General features: G+C 43.6%; 1 protein-coding gene across 7 annotated transcripts in view; it reads right to left on the bottom strand.

The window, feature by feature from the left end:
- RAD54L2 (RAD54 like 2) overlaps positions 1 to 8,008 on the bottom strand; it is a 106,931-nt gene extending 98,923 nt beyond the window's left edge. For 4 of the 7 annotated variants that reach the window (XM_058559721.1, XM_058559757.1, XM_058559773.1 and 1 more), the window contains exons 1-3: positions 7,831 to 8,008; positions 5,168 to 5,321; positions 4,675 to 4,761 (exon numbers count right to left, since the gene is read on the bottom strand). The gene's annotated coding sequence lies outside the window, so the exon portion shown is untranslated. The remainder of the gene's footprint in view (positions 1 to 4,674; positions 4,762 to 5,167; positions 5,322 to 7,830) is intronic. The other 3 variants (XM_058559766.1, XM_058559739.1, XM_058559730.1) reach the window with 3 other exon arrangements.
- Positions 8,009 to 19,108: the final 11,100 nt, after the last annotated feature.

The raw sequence follows: 19,108 nt of genomic DNA, 5'->3' as shown, positions 1-19,108 counted from the left end.
AGGGATAAGAGGGAAGATAGGAAGATGCTAGAAAGGAGACAACTGATTAATCAATTGATTGATCAATCAATATATATGAAATAAACACATGAAAAGATGCTCATCCTCCTCAATTAGGAAATATAAATAAAAATTAGTTATGTAGGCTTCAAATTGGCAAAGATTAAAAATATGGATAATGTTCAGTGCTAGAGGAGAAATATAAATTGATACAATCTTTTGAAAGTTATTTGGTAATATGTAGCAAAATTTTAAACATGCATAGCCTTTAACACAGAAATTCCACTTGTAGTAATTTATCCTAAGAAGTAAGTATACAATGTTTAGAAAGATGTATATCATGTATACAAAGAGGTATAAAAAGATATACAAAGATGCTTGTAACTGCAAAGAAGTAGAAACAAACGTCTATTACCAGGAGACTAGAAAAATTGATACAAATATACAACACAATGCTATGTAACTAAGACATGATCGATGAGTGTCCTAAACATGGGAAAATGCCCAAGATAGAAGCATTAAAAAAGCAAGTTACAGAAGAGTAGATTTGTTATGATCCCATTTCTGTAAAAAGGAATTGCTTTATCTCACACACATACACACACATTAGCATGCACAGTGGAAAAAAATGTAGATAAATATAGACCTTAATGGGGGACGGCCCAGTGGCGCAAGCAGTTAAGTGCACGCGCTCCGCTGCAGTGGCCCGGGGTTCACAGGTTTGGATCCCGGGCGCGCACCGATGCACTGCTTGTCAAGCCATGCTGTGGCGGCGTCCCATATAAAGTGGAGGAAGATGGGCACGGATGTTAGCTCCGGGCTGATCTTCCTCACACAAAAATATATATATATAGACCTTAACGGTGGTTAACACTGAGGCATGGGATTATGGGTTCCTTTCTTTATTTAAAAATGCCTGAATTTTACTGTGCTCATATATTACTTGTATAATCAGGGGAAAAAGTCAAAAACTTTCTGAAAGCAAGAGACTCTGAGTGATGAAAGTATCATGAGAGAAAGGAAAGGGGAAAAAATCAGGAAGCACAAGCCCTAACGTGAAGTCACAGGTCAAGATGAGGGAGATGAAGGGCAGGTCTAGGGCCTGAGGAAAAAAAGCGCCTTGGGAAACATGCAAGCAGCTGTTCTGGGAAATGGGACCCTGAGAAGGCAGCACAGAAGCACCGTGAGGGACAGAGAGAGCTCAACTCAAGAGAGGCAATGGGAACCGCTGCCAAGACAAGCAATACAGCCCATTTTCCTGACTCTCCAGAAACACTGGGCAGCCTAGGGTCAGCAAATGAAGCCAAGGGAGAGAATTTAGGGAAGGCAACTGGCAGAGCAGATAGAGCACAAAGTCAGGCAGGCAAAGGGTTCTCAGACCTGGGGAAGGCAGCACGGAAACTGTGGACCATGGCAAACCAGCGTCCAAGCTAATGTGGCAGGGGGAAACAGTGGGGAAGAAAAAGGTGAAGAGATGGGGTGGGGAGACAGTGGGACTGGAAAGCACAATAAAAGCAAACGGACTGAGCTCAAGCCAGAATCACACCTAAAGGATTCTTTCCCAAATTTCCATTTTTCTTCCAATTTCTACACACCATCACATTAGGAGGAAGACCCCTACTTGTGTCACTGGGCCTCAAGTGCAAAAACATCTCCACCCTGGTTCTGCATTTTTCTCTTGACCACTAAGTGATCTGTGAGGAAAGTGGAGCTCCCTCTAGGTTCCTACCCAATCCAGCTCTTCCAGAGTTAATGGGCTGCTGTTAACGGAGCAGAAGCTCTACTCCCTATGTGGCACTACCTTCTTTGTGTGTCTCCTCCACTGGCCAGAAGCCTGGAAGAAGGGGTGACTGTCACCCCAAACTGAAGCCCTAACAATATCCTATGAGGACATAAAAAAGGCCCTAAACTTAGAATCAGAAAACCTGGCATCAAGTCCCCGATTTTCTTCTTATTGGCTTTGTGCACTTGAAAGCAAGCCACTTCACCTCTTCGTGTTTGCTTCCTCATCTGTAAAATGGGGATATCTGCCTCACAGGGTTGTTGGGAGAGTAAAGTAAATGTATATGAAAGTGCTTTATAAACTATAATATCATACATACACAAGGTATACTTATCTTAGTAAAGCAAACATTTTTCATTTCTGCCTACATATAACTTCCATCAATGCTGCTGTAAAAGCCTAAGTGGGTGGTAGTACCTCCAAGGTACCTGCGCTAGCTGAAATTGTCCACGTTTTTATTGCTTCTAACCTATATAACAATTTCCTTCTCAACATCTCAATACTGCTCACAAAATGTCTTAAATTTAACAGTTCCTTGCCACATTTAAAGCACCTTATGCTTTGTCTCAGTTTTCCTTTTTATCTCATATCAATTTTTATCTTTAATCTAACTACAGTTACTTTTCATGCTTTCCTTTTCTGCAATCTGTTATGTTTGTTACCTGCATGAAAGAACACCTGCATTATGTAAGCTTCAATAAAGTTCCTCACACCTGGCCTTCAGTAGAATTCCTATGTGATCTGATCAACTACGAAAATTAAATCAAAGTAATTTAGATAGTATACTCCCAAGTTATTTTACCACTAAGAAGAACCAAGAGGGTGACTAAAAGAATCACAATTCCATAACTTCTAGGTTAATAACTCAGAACACAGAGCCTCCTAACAAAGAATTAATATATCAGTTTCAGTGTTAGTACAGTATTAGGCTGAGCAAAGAACTAGTACAGATAATTTCATAGTTACTGAGTTCAAATTCCTAAATAAAGTTTGGGCAAATAATCTTATATCCTGAGTATGGTGACACTGAGCTCAGCTGGCTCCAAAAGGTCCATCAGCCTACAAAAGTCACACATCCTAGTGTTAAATCCATTACCCACTCCCAGGCTGGCCAGTAGCTGCCTGGAGACCTTGTGGCCCAAACTGACTAGTCACTTTTCTTTACACTTGAGGACAAAGTGCTCAGAGCAGTAAATGTCCAACGGAAGATCTAGATAATACTAATGAAGAACTGTTATAATCTCTTCCAAGGGAAACTTTGGCAAGACCCAAAGAGAGCAAGAAATAGCCCCCCAGCCTCAAAACCATAACATATGGAATAAGCAACACATTTCACAGCAAAATAAAGTATTGCTTTTAGCAATTTGGAACTACAAAAGCAGAAGCACTGCTTCAGCCAGGATCAGATGCAGCCATGAGGTCAGAACACTTATCACACCACCAGCTCCACAAGGAATGGTTTCCTGCCATTTCACATGCAGAGGTCATTCATTTGTTCACCCTGCAAACATTTACTGAGTAGCTACTCTGTGTCAGAAATGGGTAGGTACTGGGATATAAAGATAAACAAGACAAAGTCCTGCCCTCAAGTAGGTCACAACCTAGGCATGGAAAACACACAAAAATATCAAAAGTTAAGAGTACAGTGTGATTATGAAAGAAGCTTGCACAGACTGCAACGGCCATACAAAAGAAAGGCATTCAGCTTAATCTGGAAAGAATCAAGGAAGGCTTTTAAGAGATGGTGGTACCTGAATTCCTGGTAAATTCAAGCCCAAGAGTGAGAAAAGCACTAGAATGGGGAGGAAAATTATCAGGAGGAATAGCCTGAGCATGCTGGGACCTTCAAAGAGTTCACTATAACTGGAACCTCAAGTGCCCGAGGAATTACGGCAGAGGAGGGACTAGAGAGAAAGATAACAAAAAGGATGGGTCATAGAGGTCCTTGTGAGATGTTGAAGTAGAGACATACCATAATCTAGATGTTCACAGTATTTTGAGGCCAGAGAAATATTATTTACTTTTAGTTGGAGTTAAAGACCACTGGAATAGATAGGCCATTTGATCAAGGAAGACTAGAAGAGATTTAGGGCCAGTTATTCTGAATCACTTCTATCTGGCTCATACTTATTATTCTCTGGACTTTTCTTTTTTTTTTCCTCTCACAGGGAAAAAATAAAACTAAACAATTCTATAACAAAGCCTGTGAACCTTCTGTTCATCAAAAATATTTCTGAACAGAGTGCTAGATTCTCCCAAAGTAGCCCAAATTAGAGAAAGACAACACATCTCTCCAGCATCTGGAGCCCTTCAGGCAAAAAGACCCAAGTCAGGTCTCTGATGCCAACAGAAGAAAGCTAGAGAACACTAGGATAAAGGGCCACACAGAACATGATGCTGCCTGGCATACTCTAGCACTCTGTCAATGGGAATGCCCACTGTTCCCAAAACAAAGACATACCAAACATTCACCTCCTGGCTTCACCATAGTAACTGACAGCAAAAAACCTACCAGTGCCAGGAATGACCTTGGACTTTATAGCGTGGACTCCTGCCCACCAATACTGGATAAAGACTACCTCAACAATTCTCTCACCTGTCCAGGATGCCAACAGGTGCAGACAGCAGGCTGCCTTCATCACCATAAAAGGAAACTGAGGCCCTCATCTACGCATAGCACCCAGCTACACTCCTACTACTAATACTACTGAGAATAGTGCCCCCTACATAATAATACACGCTAACTACTACTAACAACAAGTACTGACCCCACGAAGCACTAGGGCCCTTACTTCTAGACCTCATTACAACCTGCAGAGGTTATATTAGCCCCATTTTACAAATGAAAAAAATAAAATAAAAAACAAGGTTCAGAGAGGTTAACAGCTTACCCAGGGTCAAAAAGCAAGCAAGAGGTAGAGGTGGCATGACTCCCAAGACCATGCTCTTCCCATTGCACTAGGCACCTCAGAATTTTTCTAAAGAAATAAAAAAAAAACTCTAAGCCTTCTTTTCAAGTTTCTGAAGTTGATCCATTTGACTAGTCAAAAACATTTCTTTCAGCAATCACTTTGCCTTCAAAGCAACAAATAAACTAGTTTTTATTTTCTTTGATCAAGTGAATATAGCAGATGGAAAATGAGACATTTCAAAGAACTTATTTATTATCTAAGTGAATTTAGATTTCTTGAATTTAAATTTCTTCTTTTATTTTTGGCCAAAATATATACACAGAGAGATAGCAAAGAGAGAAAAGACAGAATTGCATTATACTAGATCAAAATGGAAATTAACAATTAAAGCAAAGAAAATTCAAATGTAATTTATATTATATTTTATGCAGTAAATCAAGAGGCAAGCAATTTCAAATAGACTGAGCCTTACCTCAATCTTATTCCTCCTGTTCTAGGGGATAACACTCCAAGCGATCAGCAGACACTCCCAGCCTACATACAGTGAACCAGACAAATGGAGTAAGCAACGCCTTCATGCTCCCAAAACCACAGTGGGAAGGAAAGTGTGATGGCTTCCTGGGAACCTGAGCACATATACGGTTTTGTAAATCACTGTTCATCCAGACACATAAAGAAACGAAATGTTTGCCTTGTGGTTTGTCTACAGGAGTACTTAAAATTAATGGGTGTATTTAAACAAAATAATGCAAAAACAAGCCCATACCAATGTGACACATTTTAGATAAATCTTCTACATGGAAATGTATGAAGATAATCAATTTCACTAGTCAAAATTAATACTTTATAAAAATTTTATTTAATGGCTTTACTGATTAAAAGCTTGATATATGTGAATCACTTCTTCTTTCATAGATCTATAGCCAATTCTGCACTAAGGACTAAACTGCTATTAAAATGTCAAAAATATCACCATTGTGGAGGTGGCCAACACAGTGCCTAGCATAACTCAATAGCACTGGTTTATGAAAGAATGAATTACTTCAGATACAAAATTTAAAAGAGAGAAAAAGAAACAAAGAATACAATCCAAGGGAAATAATGATTTTTTAAAGATTAAGGGAAAAAACAATCCCCAGAACTATCAGTATAACTACAAATAGTTAGAATTACCTCACATCTCACCTGAAAATTTATAGTCTAGTATACTAACCAGGCAGTACCTCCTAACACTCTAAATAAACTCAGAAAGTGCAACGTTTTTTTCATACAGTGTTTGATATCTCATCTACAGAAAACACACCAACTTTTGCCTGAATAGTACACACAGAGCTCTGGTGCACAGCTGCAGGCCTCAGAGTTGGAGTTTGCACACTGTCTTTCAATGTACAGATGACACACAGTGCATAGACCAAATTCATTGAGAATGGATAACACTTCTGGTGAAGACAATGTCCTGGGAGGGCTGAAATGACAGTCACTAAGATTTAACAGATTCAATGTAACGACTTCATGGCAGCAGGAAAAATGAAGTTTCGTGGATTTAGGGATGCAAAGAACTTTTTTTCTTTCGGTGAGAAAGATTAGGCCTGAGCTAACATCCATTGTCAATCCTCCTCTTTTCGCTGAGGAAGACTGGCCCCAGGCTAACATGTGTGCCCATCTTCCTCTACTTCATATGTGGGATGCCTGCCACAGCATGGCTTGATGAGCAGCGCGCAGGTCACCGCCGGGGATGCGAACCGGAGAACCCCTGGCCGCCTAAGCCAAGTGCAGGAACTTAACCACTACGCCACTGGGCAGGCCCCTATAAAGAACTTTTAACAACATAAACTGTTAGGGTTTTCACATCCCTCTCTAAAGTTGCCTCATTAAATAATGACAAACAAATTAGTGAAAACAGGCTCTTAATTGAGATTTATAAGAATTGGGCCAAAAACCCCGATAATTTACATACATTATGGTGTCTAGGTTTGTCTATCATTACAAACAATAGCTACAAGGCTGAAAAGAAAATATGAGTCACAATTCAAAAACAAAGGAGGAAAAAAAATGAACAGAGGAAAGCTTTGGATCCAAATACCACAAAGAAATTCTTTACTTAAAATATTGTCAATGACAGCTACCATTCTGACTTGGAGTAAGAAGGAAGGGTCCATGTTGTCTTCTACTTAGGAACAAGCTCATTCGTCCCCAAACGCCCCTTCCAGCCCCAACTACCTCAGTGCCCAGCCAACAATATAGTCAGCCACATCCACTAGCAAGGGACAGGAATTCTAGCAGATCTGAGTCACCCACGCCCCCGCAGTAAGAGGTCATTCTCTATCATGAAGCCCACTCTGCAAAGTTCCGTTGTTCACCTCCCAGGCTGCCACCACCATGGCCCAAATAAAGCTAATTCTCCAACCTCAGCAGCCTACCAACCCTCCTTTACACTCCCCAAATCACAACTCTGGCCTCACCCTAACACCAAGGTAGCCAAAACGACTCACCGTGACACTCGTGACAAATTCCCCTCCTGAGAACCACTCAACGCCAGGACGCATCTGGGCCCCCGAGAATCCAGCTCTTTGCTCAATTCCCCCTAAGCCCAGCTGAGCTCCTGACTCTCCAGGAACTAATCACCGGTTACCTCAGAGAAGCTAAACTCTCCATGCCTCTTCTCCCCAGCCAGACCCCAGTCTGCCAAGTTCACAGAGCTGGGAGCAGCGGGTAATGCATCCCGATGCTCCTTAGGGACCAGGCACACTGAGGCCCCTAGAATTCCAAACGCGAGCTCCCCCCCACCCCGCCCCATCCACCCCGCTATGGTCAGCCTCCAGGGCGTCTGCATCAAGCGTTGAGAGCGCACGTCACTAGAGTTAAGTCTCCGTGGCCCTAGAACTCCCTTCCGGGCTACAAAAATCCTAAATATCAAGCCACCGAGGCCCTGAGTCGAGGACAAGACCCCACCAAGCCTCTGGCCACTGGAGTTTCCCAGGTCTGATCCAGCGCCCCCAGGCCTGGGCTGCCGGGAGCGGCTTGCTGCCCCAGGCCGCTGAGCGCCAGGGGCCCGGGCCGCCTTCCCACTGGGCCCCCATTGTTGCGGGTCCCGGCGGCCCGAGCGGGGGGCCGGGGGCGGGCACCGGCACTCACCTCCCGCGCCGCGGCTCCAGGCCGCGCCAGGCCGGGCAGGGCCGAGTGGCCGCGGGTTCTGCTGCGCCCGCCTCGGCGGTGTCTGCGGCGGCGGGGGTGGCGGGTGAGGCGGGAAGCAGCCGGCCAGGCCCGGGCGCCCCCGGCTGGCCCTGGCCGAGCGTCGGTCTTCTCCGGCGGCGGCGCTCGCAGCCTCCGCTCGCGGTCCGCGCCAGAAAGAGTCCCCCTCCCGGCCCGCGCGCCCGGCCGACCGGACGGGAACACGCGCTGCCGACAGGAGAGTTCCGCTGAGAGCCGACCGGAGGCTGTTCTTTCCCCGCGCCAGATGGACCGCGATTCCTCCCTGGATAGAGACCTCTGTGCTACAGATGACCGTTTCAGAAGTGAATGCGACACGGAAATCCCAGGCCGGAATCCACCCGGCTCCAGGGTGGGTCCGACGGAATGGGTTTACGCCCCGCCAGCCACCAAAGAGACACGCCGGTCACTTGGTGCTTCAGTTGAGTCTCGGTTCCTCCTCGTTCCTCACTTGGCGATAACCTCGGAGGCTGGTTAGGATTGAATGGGATGATGCAAGTGCCTGGTGCAGGGATGTGGGGCTCAACTTTGGGGCACGGTCATTGCCGATGCTGCCGGTGATGACTGCTACTGCTACTATCGCCTCCGACAGAGGTTGTGTGCAGCCCTCAATGACCCCCGAAATTGATGCGCACATGTAACTCGCGGTGTCCCCCCTAACCCCTACCTCCTGTCCCGGTTCCTGTTGACCAAAGCTGTCTTCTGAATTGCCTGGGAAAGAAGCAGGGACAAGAAAAGGCTTTCTTGATCACTGACACTCAGGGGGAGGTTAAGGATGCAGATTCTCCTCCGTCAAGTTGGGAATTACTGCCATGTGGGCTCCAGCTAACGAGAAAAGTGTTTTTGTGTCAGCTCTCTCCATTACAACCCCAGGTTCTTTCCTCCTCCCCCTCTTCCAATACCACCTCCTCCTCCTCCAACATTGGTGAGATGATGAAAAAATTCTGAAAGCAGACTTTTTTTTTTTTTTTAATTTTGAGGTTTTGTTTTGTTTTCCTCATAAAATCAAGAGGATAAAAAATCCTTTCTGGGCCGGCCTGGTGGCGTAGTGGTTAAGTGCACGCGGTCTGCTGAGCTGGCCCTGGAGTTCACAGGTCCCCATCCTGGTGGTGGACCTATGGACCGCTTATCAAGCCATGCTGTGGCAGAGTCCCATATAAAGCAGAGCAAGATGGGCACGGATGTTAGCCCAGGGCCAATCTTCCTCAGCAAAAAGAGGATTGGCAGCAGCAGGGCTAGTCTACCTCACACATACACACACAAAAATCCTTTCTCCTCCCCACCTCCCTCTTCTTCTGGGCCTTCACACCTCTAGATATCAGACATAGTTATTTTCAGAGCAAGTTAGGTTATAAAAATACAAGTGTGTGTTCCCAAACTATCCATGGGAATTTAGATCTGCAGAAGGTACTCCAAAAAGAATCATAGCTTTTGCTTGTTCTCAAATTTTCCATTCTCACTTAGCCCCTTGGCTTCTGAGACTCAGGAAATTTTACCTTGATATACTTTCTCCGTTGTCTGAAGAGACTTTCCATAAAAGCTCTGATATCAGTCAGTCACTTGCACCTGAATGAAATTTTGTCACTGTCACACACAAACACGCATGGATTTCCATTTATATTGTTCTCTGGAAGTAAGGAAATGGCTCTGTCTAAAGGTGTTTTGTTAACCATTTGGAAATGGCAGGCTCAGGGGTTAGAAAGCAGCATGCTCAAAACCTGTGGAGACTCTCTGCTCCTCCAAGTAAGGGGACTTTATCCTACACACTTAAAGGACAAAGGATGCCTCAAAAGCTGGTTCTCTTCTCTCACCATCCCAAGGTCAGATCAGCGCTCTGACCCCTCCTTCCTCCAGGCCTTGCATTTTCCCCAATTGACCTCTTAGCTTGGACTCCCTGTGTGACACGTAAAGCAGATTTGGTCTCAATGGTTGAAGCAGGTTAAGGTGAAAGCCCTAAAGATGACCAGAGGGAGGACAGAGAGACCATTGAAGCTGGGCAGAGACTTGAGAAAGCAGTCTTATTGTTTATCTCCCTGCCCCCAAAAGGCCCAATACACAATCACCAAAGACATCCACACTTACCTTCCTCCTCTGTCACTGAGTTGGAGCAACCAGGGCTAGGGCTGGCTCCTCTGGTGATGAAAGCCCCTTCCATTCCCTCCTCCCAAGATGCCATTGCCCTTCTGTGACATCGCTACTTCCTTACCCTCCAGGAGCTTCCCCGACAACTTGGATGATGTTATGCCCCCACAACCACCTTTGGAGATCATGGTACCCCCAAATTCACCTGTAGGAAAATGGATTCTATTAGGGGAGAATTCCTAGATTAATTTACACGCATACCTTCCTATTGATAGCTCTACCTTTAAGTGAGGTTAAAAAATCTGGGGTCTTCCTGCTGGGGTTAGACAAGACTACCCAGTGACTGGTTAATAAATTAGAAACTAGAACTAAGCCTTCTCCATCACCGTGAGCTCACGCTTGGAAAAACACCCTCTTCCTTTCACCTGCTTCACCTCCTCCTCATTCCATGAAAACCAGCTCAGTCCTTTCTCCATTAGCCACACTTCCAGCCCACCCCCACTTCTGGATGCCAAAGCCGTGATCACTTTGAACCAGGTTCCAAGGTGATAGATAGTTGTATTTCTTTCTTCAATAGCCATCCTATTCTTGGGATATTTTTTAACTTTCTGCTTGTATACCACTTCCCTCATACTGGATTATAATCTCTGGGAGCCTTTTAAAAAAAATCCATCCTAACGTCTAATGAAGGCCTGGCAAAATTGTTGCACCATAAGATTCCCCATTCAGCAATTATTTACTGGATACTTACCTTGTACCAGGTACTGTGCGGTATGCTGGGGAATAGTAAAAGACATGCCAAGCGTTAACTGTAAGCATTTTACAGCTATTAACACATTTAATCCTCACATTGATATTGTGAGGTACATACAATTACCATCCCACTTCAAAGACAGAAAAACTGAAGCTGGGAGATTGGGTTTGAGCACAGGATACATAGGTCGAGCCTACTCATAACCACACACTGAAGTGAATGAAGAACTATGCTCAAAGTTGAACTTGAAGGATTCTGGTTTGTAAAGTGTAACTAATAAAAACCTGTCCAATGTGGATGTTCATTCAGCAGACACTTATTGTCCCCGAACTGTACTTCAGATGCTAATCTAGGCCCTGGGGAACACAGCACTGAACAAGAGAAAACAGGTCTCCACCCTAAAGTAGCTTACCTCTAAACAGGGGAGACAAATAGCACAAAATAATTTCAAATTCTAATGAGTGCTGAAAAGAACATAAAACAGAGACCTGTATGGGAGAGAGGCTGCCAGGAGAGGGGAGGAATTGGGTAAGACCACCCTGATGAGGTGACCTGTCAGCTGACACCTGAATGCCAAGAATGCCAAAGAGAAGCATGTGAAGGCTCACGGAAGGAGAATTCTAGGCAGAAGGACCAGAGCTCAGGGGCAGTAGGGGGTGTAGTGAGAACTGCTGGCCACCTGCCCTGGAGAGTGGAGAAGTGGCCTGTAGCTCTGCTCCCAGGTTTCATGGTCTTGAGGGGATCATGTTCAGGGCTGGCAGTGGGAAAGGTGTGAGAGATGCTGTTGATCAACTCCTAGGGAAACAGCACAGATTACTGTACCTGATAGATAACCATGCACATTTGCCAAGTCAATAGATAAATGTCATAGACAGTTGCTTTATTTATTTATTTATTTTTTTGGCAAGGAAGATTAGCCCTGCCTGAGCTAACATCTGTTGCCATCCTTCTCTTTTTAATGAGGAAGACTGGCCCTGGGCTAACATCCATGCCCACCTTCCTCCACTTTATATGGGATGCGGCCACAGCATGGCTTGATAAGCGGTGCATCGTGCATACCCAGGATCGGAACCCCGGGGTGCTGCAGCAGAGCATGCCCACTTAACCACTAGGCCACCAGGCCAGCCCCCAACAGTTGCTTTAAAAAAGTCCTACAGACATACATATCAATGGAACAGAACTGAAAGCCCAGAAATAAAACCACACATCTATGGACAGCTAATCTTGGACCAAGGAGCTAAGAACATACAATGGAGAAAGGAAAGTCTTTTTAATAAATGGTGCTGGGAAAACTGGACAGCTACATGCAAGAGAATGAAAGTAGACTATTTTCTTTCTCCATACACAAAAATTAACTCAAAATGGATCAAAGCCTTGAAGACATGAAACTATAAAACTCCTGGAAGAAAATATAGGCAGACATCGGTCATCGAGGGATCTTTTCGAATTCCATGTCTACTCGGACAAGGGAAACAAAAGAAAAAATAAGCAAGTGGGACTTCATCAGACTAAAGAGCTTCTGCAAGGCAAAGGAAACCAGGATCAAAATGAATAGGCAACCCACCAGCTGGGAGAAAATATTTGCAAATCATATATCTGACAAGGAGTTAATCTCCTTAATATATAAAGAACTCACACAACTCAACAACAGAAAAACAAACAACCAGATCAAAAAATGGGCAGAGGAAATGAACAAACATTTTTCCAAGGAAGATATACAAATGACCAATAGACACATGAAATGATGTTCAGCATCACTAATCATCAGGGAAATGCAAACCAAACTACACTAAGATATCACCTTACACCCTTTAGAATGGCTATAATCACCAAGACAAAAAATAACAAATGTTAGAGAGATTGTGGAGAAACGGGAACCCTAATTCAGTGCTGGTGGGAATGCAAACTGGTGCAGCCTCTATGGAAAATAGTATGGAGATTCCTCAAAAAATTACAAATAGAAATGCTTTACGATCCAGCTATCCCACTACTGGGTATTTATCCAAAGAACCTGAAACCAACAATCCAAAGAGGCTTATGCCCCCGCTATATTAATTGCAGCATTATTCACTATAGCCAAGAAGTGGAAGTAACCCAATTGTCCCTCCACTGATGATTGGATAAAAAAGATGTGGTATATATACACAATGGAATGCTACTCAGCCATAAAAAAAGACAAAATCGTCCCATTTGCAACAACATGGATATACCTGGAGGATATTATGTTAAACGAAATAAGCCAGACAGAGAAAGACAGACACCATACGATTTCACTCATATGTGGAAGATAAACTAACACACAGACAGAACAGTTTGATGGTTACCAAGGGGAAGGGGGTGGGGGGGTGGGCACAAGAGGTGAAGGGACTCATTTATATGGTGACGGACAAACAATAATGTACAACTAAAATTTCACAATGTTATAAACTATCATGAAGTCAATTAAAAAAAAAAGTCCTACAGAGAATAATTCCATTAGTTCCATCAGCTCCACCAGCTTCCTCAGAGAAGTCCTCCATGACCACTCACCCAATCTAAGTAGCTGCCCGGTCACCCTTACACCACCCTATTTTCTATATTTGCAGAGAACTTAACACTATCTGATATTTTTCTTTCTCTGTTTATCATCTTTATCCCCTCATAAGATTGTGAGGTCCATGGAATGAAGATCTTGTCAATCTTACCAAGATCCCCAAGATCTAGACTAGGTACAGAAGAGCTCAATAAATATGCTTAACAAATATGAATGTGTTGGGCCGATCCTTGAAGCAGGGCTGTGAGGCACTGGGAATGAAAGGGAAGGGGTAGGGGTCCCTTGGAGCTTTTGGCATGCCTGGTAAAGCTTACCTGAATTGTGATACCCTACAGAATGAGGTGATTTCTCCAAGGATGGTATAAAAGAGGGGCCATGGGAAAATGGAGGCAAGAGCTCCCTTGTACAAGGTAGGTGTATAGTACAATGGAAGAAGACTTGATAGAGAAGGACTTTTAAGAATAAGGAGGCCGGGGCCGGCCCCGTGGCTTAGCGGTTAAGTGCGAGCACTCCGCTGCTGGCAGCCCCGGCCTGGAACCCCGGGCACGCACCGACGCACGGCTTCGCCGGCCATGCTGAGGCCGTGTCCCAGGTACAGCAACTAGAAGGATGTGCAGCTATGACATACAACTATCTACTGGGGCCTTGGGGAAAAAAAAATTAAAAAAAAAAGAATAAAGAGGCCTTGGATAACAGAACAGCATGGGAAAAGGCATGGATATAGGAAAAACAAGGAAGAAGTAGTTCTAGCTGGACTTCAGGGTTTAGCTGGGCAGGCTGGGATGGGTCGTTTCTGGCCTCTCCATGTAACTCCTGACAGCTCAGTCAGTGGCCACTCCCACATCACTTTAGAACCAAAGTTTTGGTGGTTCAGGTTTCATTCAACCAACCCTGTTTTAGGGCTAGGTGGGAAATGTGAGGAGTCCTGGGCTCCAGGGCCATGAGGATCTGCCCACCCTCACCACATATGGATATTCCCAGGAGCAAGGTTGGCTTTCATGATAAAAACTAGGAAACAAGGGAAATTCCTTAACATGATAAAAGTATTTATAAAAAATCCACAGCTAATGTTGTTCTCAATGGTGAAATACTGAAAGTTTTGAAAACTATCTTCTTAAGACCAGGAACAAAACAAAGATGCCTGCTTTCACCACTGCTATTTAAGATTGCACTGGAAGTTCTAGTCAGAGCAATTAGGCAAGAAAAAGATGAAAGGCATCCAAATTGGCCCTTTGCTGATTAAAAAAAACAAAAAACAAGAAAAAGGGCCAGTCCTGGTGGCTTAGTGGTTAAGTTTGTCAGGCTTTGCTTCAGAAGCCAAGGTTTGGTTCCTGGGCACAGACCTACGCTATTCGTCTGTCGGTGGCCATGCTGTGGCAGCAGCTCACATGCAAAAGGAGGAAGACTGGCAGAAGATGTTAGCTCAGGGTGAATTTTCATCAGCAAAACAATTTAAAAAAAGAAAAAACAATCAACATACTAGGAGAAGGAGGAGACTACCTCAACACAATAAAGGCTATATATGAAAGGCCATAGCTAACATTGTATTCAATGGTGAAAAACTAAGGAAACTTTTTCCTCCAAGATCAGAATAAGACAAGGATGCCCACTTTCACCACTTCTGTTCAACATAATAATGAAAGTCCTAGCCAGAGCAATTAGGCAAGAAAAAGAAATAAAAGACATCCCAATTGGAAAAGAAGTAAAATTATCTCTGTTCACAGATTACATGATCTCATATGTAGAAAATTCTAAAGATTCCATGCCAAAAAAGAAAAAAGATTAGAACTAATAAATGATTTCAGCAAAGTTGCAGGATACAAAACCAACACACAAAAGTCAGTTGCGTTTCCATACACTAACAGTGAACAATCTCGAAAGGAAATTAAGAAAACAATTTCATTTACACTAGCATCAAAAAGAATAAAATACATAGGAATAAACTTAACCAAAGAGACAAAAGACTTGTACACTGAAAGCTATAAAATGTTCCTAAAAGCAATTAAATAATATACAAATAAATGGAAAGACATCCTGTGTTCATGAATTGTTAAGATGTCAATACTACCCAAAACAGCATATAGATTTGATGCAAACCCTATCAAATAGAAATAGAAATAGTTTTTTGCAGAAATAGAAAAATCCATCCTAAAATTCATGTGGAATCTCAAGGGACCCCCAAATAGCCAAAACAATCTTGAAGAAGAAGAGCAAATCTGGAGGACTCATGCTTCCTGATTTCAAAACCTACTACAAAGCTACAGTAATCAAAACAGTATGGGATTGATAGTACAGTATGGTTCCTCATAAAGTTAAACATAGAATTATGGTATGACCCAGCAATTTCACTCCTAGGTATTTACCCAAAAGAATTGAAACCAATGACTCAAACAGATACTTGTATGCCAGTGTTCCTTGTACCACTATTCACAATAGCCAAAAGGTGGAAACAACCTGAGTGTTCATCAACAGATGAATGGGTAAACAAAATGTGGTATATCCATACAACAGAATGTTATTTAGCCATAAAAAGGAATGAAGTACTGATACATACTACAAAATGTAGCATATTGAAAACAATATGCTAAGTGAAAGAAGCCAGATACAAAAGGTCACATATCGTGTGATTCCATTTACATGGAATATCCAGAACAGGTAAATCCTGTTTACCTGAGACAGAAAGCAGACTGATGGTTGCCAGGGGTTAAAGGAGGTGGGGGGGTGGACAATGGAGAGTAACTGCTTAATGGGTATGCGGTCTTATTTGGGGGTGATGAAAATGTTTTGAAACTAGACAGAAGTGGTGCTTGCATAACATTGTGAATGTACTACATGCCACTGGATTTTTCACTTGAAATGGTTAATTTTCTGTTATGTGACTTCTACCTCAATTAAAAAAAAAGAAAAACCTGAAGCTCAGAGAGGTTGAGTTACATGAGATCTCACAGTCAGTAACTGTTGGAGCCAGAATTTGAATCCAGATCTAAGAATTCACATATATATATGTGAATATATATACATATGTTGCACAGCGAGGAAAATAGGAGTATTTACTTGCTTCAGCGGTAAATAACTATTATGCTAGTGCTTTTCTGAGAGCAGGTTTCAATAGGAAGGAGGGATGATGCCTTCCACATAGTAGGTGATCAACACCTGTTTTTCTGATTAGGGGAGAAAGAATAGTACCCACTTACAGACTCCAAGGTCTAGAGAAAACTTGAAGTGTCTGGGAGAGGCTGTAACTCCTTCCAAGAAGAACTTCCTCATCCCTGAGGAAGAACAGGGATGGTAGGAGGGGACCAGATCCTCTCACATGCTGTGTGATGTTGGGCAAATCACTTACCCTCCCTAAGACGGGTTCTTCATCTGTAAAATGAGAATAACATGCTTGCAATGGTAAGACAGAAAATGGCTACAAAAACTCTTTGAAAGTGGTAAACACATGTACAGGCTTATTTAGTTCAAAGCAAATTTGGCTAATTCTTTGCTGTTTTTAAGTTAATTCCACCATCTCCTTCCAGAGAGGATTACAGGCTCTTACTCACTCTACAAGAGATTGGCTGGGATTTCCCAGACTCAGCTGCACTTTTGCAATTATCTTGGTTATAGCACCTATCTCGTTCTTATTGGAATTGCGTCTGACTCCTCCAGATGGGACCAGGTTGGCCCACATCAGTAGCCTCAAAGTCTAGGACAGGATTGGGTTCCATGAGCATGTATTGAATAGAATATTAGGGTTGTCCACAGCCTCCATTTGCCATGAGGGGATTCATTTTCATTCAAAAGACCCTGGGGATTTGTTATACAAAGATGAAAAGCACGCAGCCCCTGAGGCTCCTGGGGGACACAGGAACACAAACATAATTATAATATAGCCTTAACTCCTGTGACAACAAACTATCAGCAGGGGTTCAAAGGAGGAAACATCTGGTTCAGATACTCCAGAAGTCTAATCTTCCCTTCAGCTCCTCCTCACCCATTTCCAAGCATTACCCTATCCTCATAGCCATCACCAAATTTGTTGTTAATCACTAAGTGTTCATAATGTGTGGTTGGACTAATTCAGGCCACAGAGCCACCATTCCCTCTAGCTGAACCTTTCTTCCCAGTTAGGAAACTCAGTCTGTTTTAATGCCTGGCCCAAAGGTCATCTCTTCTGTGATGCCTCCATTTGCCTGAAGGCCAGTCCTTTTCTGGGCTTTCTTCGCACTTCATCCCACAGACATTGATTGGGCACATTCTGTTTCTGCCCTGGAGACAGAGTTATACAACTTGGCCTCTATCCTAACAGCTCATGTCCACAGGGGGAGGCAGACCAGTAGCAGGTAGTTACCCCCTACAAGAGGGAAGCACAAGGTAAATACCCTAAGAGTTGCAGGAGACACCTTTGGGGTCTACTTAGCCCATACTCCCCTTTCCAAAACTGCCCACCCATTCAGTAGTGAGACCTGGAGAGTATGTTTGTACTGTGTGTCTCAGTACCCTATCAGTAGCTGATGGGCCCAAGGAGAATACCTAATTATAGACGGGTCAATTAGATTCTATATCCCAAGAATTTGGAGCCAAGTTTCAAAGACGCAGAGAGCAATGAAGCAACCAGTCAGAAGGCACTGGGCTGAGAGTCCCAGAGGAGGGAGAGAGGGAAGGACCAGAGTTCCTTCCTGTGGAGTCCAAAAAATACTCCCTTTTCTCCTTACAGTGAGCTCATCATTTTGCTTAAAGGAGCTTCAGGTGGTTTGGATATTATCCCAACGGCCCTAATGGAGGCAAGTGTGGCCAGGCAGGCTCCCAACCTAGAAAGGAGGGAAAGGGGCAGGCAGGCCAGGTCAGGAGGAAGAATGGGAGTCAGGTGAAAGATGGAGAGGAGGATTCTGAGTAAAGGAAGAGCAGAGGTAAAGGCCAAGAGGCGAGAACTGCATGAGTAAGATGCAAAGAAACGAGGCTGGGGATATTACTAGGGCCAGGGTCACACAGGCCCTTGCAAGCCACATTAAAAGTCTAAGACAACTTGCATTTTAAATTGCTCCAAGAGCGGAGGCTAGGGGATCATGCCTTGGGGTAGGGAGAACTCTACAATGGTCCAAGCAGGAGATGTTGGTGAACTAAACTGAAAGGAGGGGGGCCACAAATGGACAAATGGAGTCAAAACTGTTTAGGAAACGGTATTGTCATCTCTTGGTAACTGAAAGTGTGGTTAAGAGAAGGGAGGAGTCAGGGTGACTCCTGCCTGCCTGAAGATGTCTTTTGTGGAGAGGGAAACTCACCTGATAAGCAGAGAAGCAGAGCTAGAGAAGATGTGGTTGTTTAGAGCCTTATTGCTCAAAGTATGCATCAGAACCAATGGCTCTGGCCTCATTGGGAGCTTGTTAGAAATGCGGATGCTCTGGGCCCAACCCAACCTACCACAATAAAATTCAAGAGGTTCTCACTGATTCAGTGCCTAATGAGTTATCAGTGCTGGCCCCTTTCCTTTTCCTGTGCCTTGCTCTCTACCCAGTTTAACCTTTCAGGGACCACTGGGAATTTTAAGCCCTTCAGCACCAAAATTTGTAAGCAGAGATCTTTGGGTTTCAGGGGTCTGTGAAGACCCTGAATATGTATGCAGATTTTGATGTGTATGGGCAGTTTTCTGGGGAGAGTATCCATAGCAAGTTAAGGACCAAAGGATAAATGAAATAGAGAAAAGAAAAACAGAAAATTAATGAAACTAAAAGTTGGTTCTTTGAAAAGATCAATAAAATTGACAAACCTTCAGCTAGAGTGATCAAGAAAAAAAAAAGAAGATTCAAATTACTAAAATCAGAAATGGAAGTGGGGATGTTACTAAAAATTCT

Source organism: Diceros bicornis, chromosome 2, assembly GCF_020826845.1.
Source record: "Diceros bicornis minor isolate mBicDic1 chromosome 2, mDicBic1.mat.cur, whole genome shotgun sequence".
Lineage (NCBI taxonomy): Eukaryota > Metazoa > Chordata > Mammalia > Perissodactyla > Rhinocerotidae > Diceros > Diceros bicornis.
The sequence above is the reverse complement of the archived record's forward strand: the minus strand, read 5'-3'. Positions and strand labels throughout refer to the sequence as shown.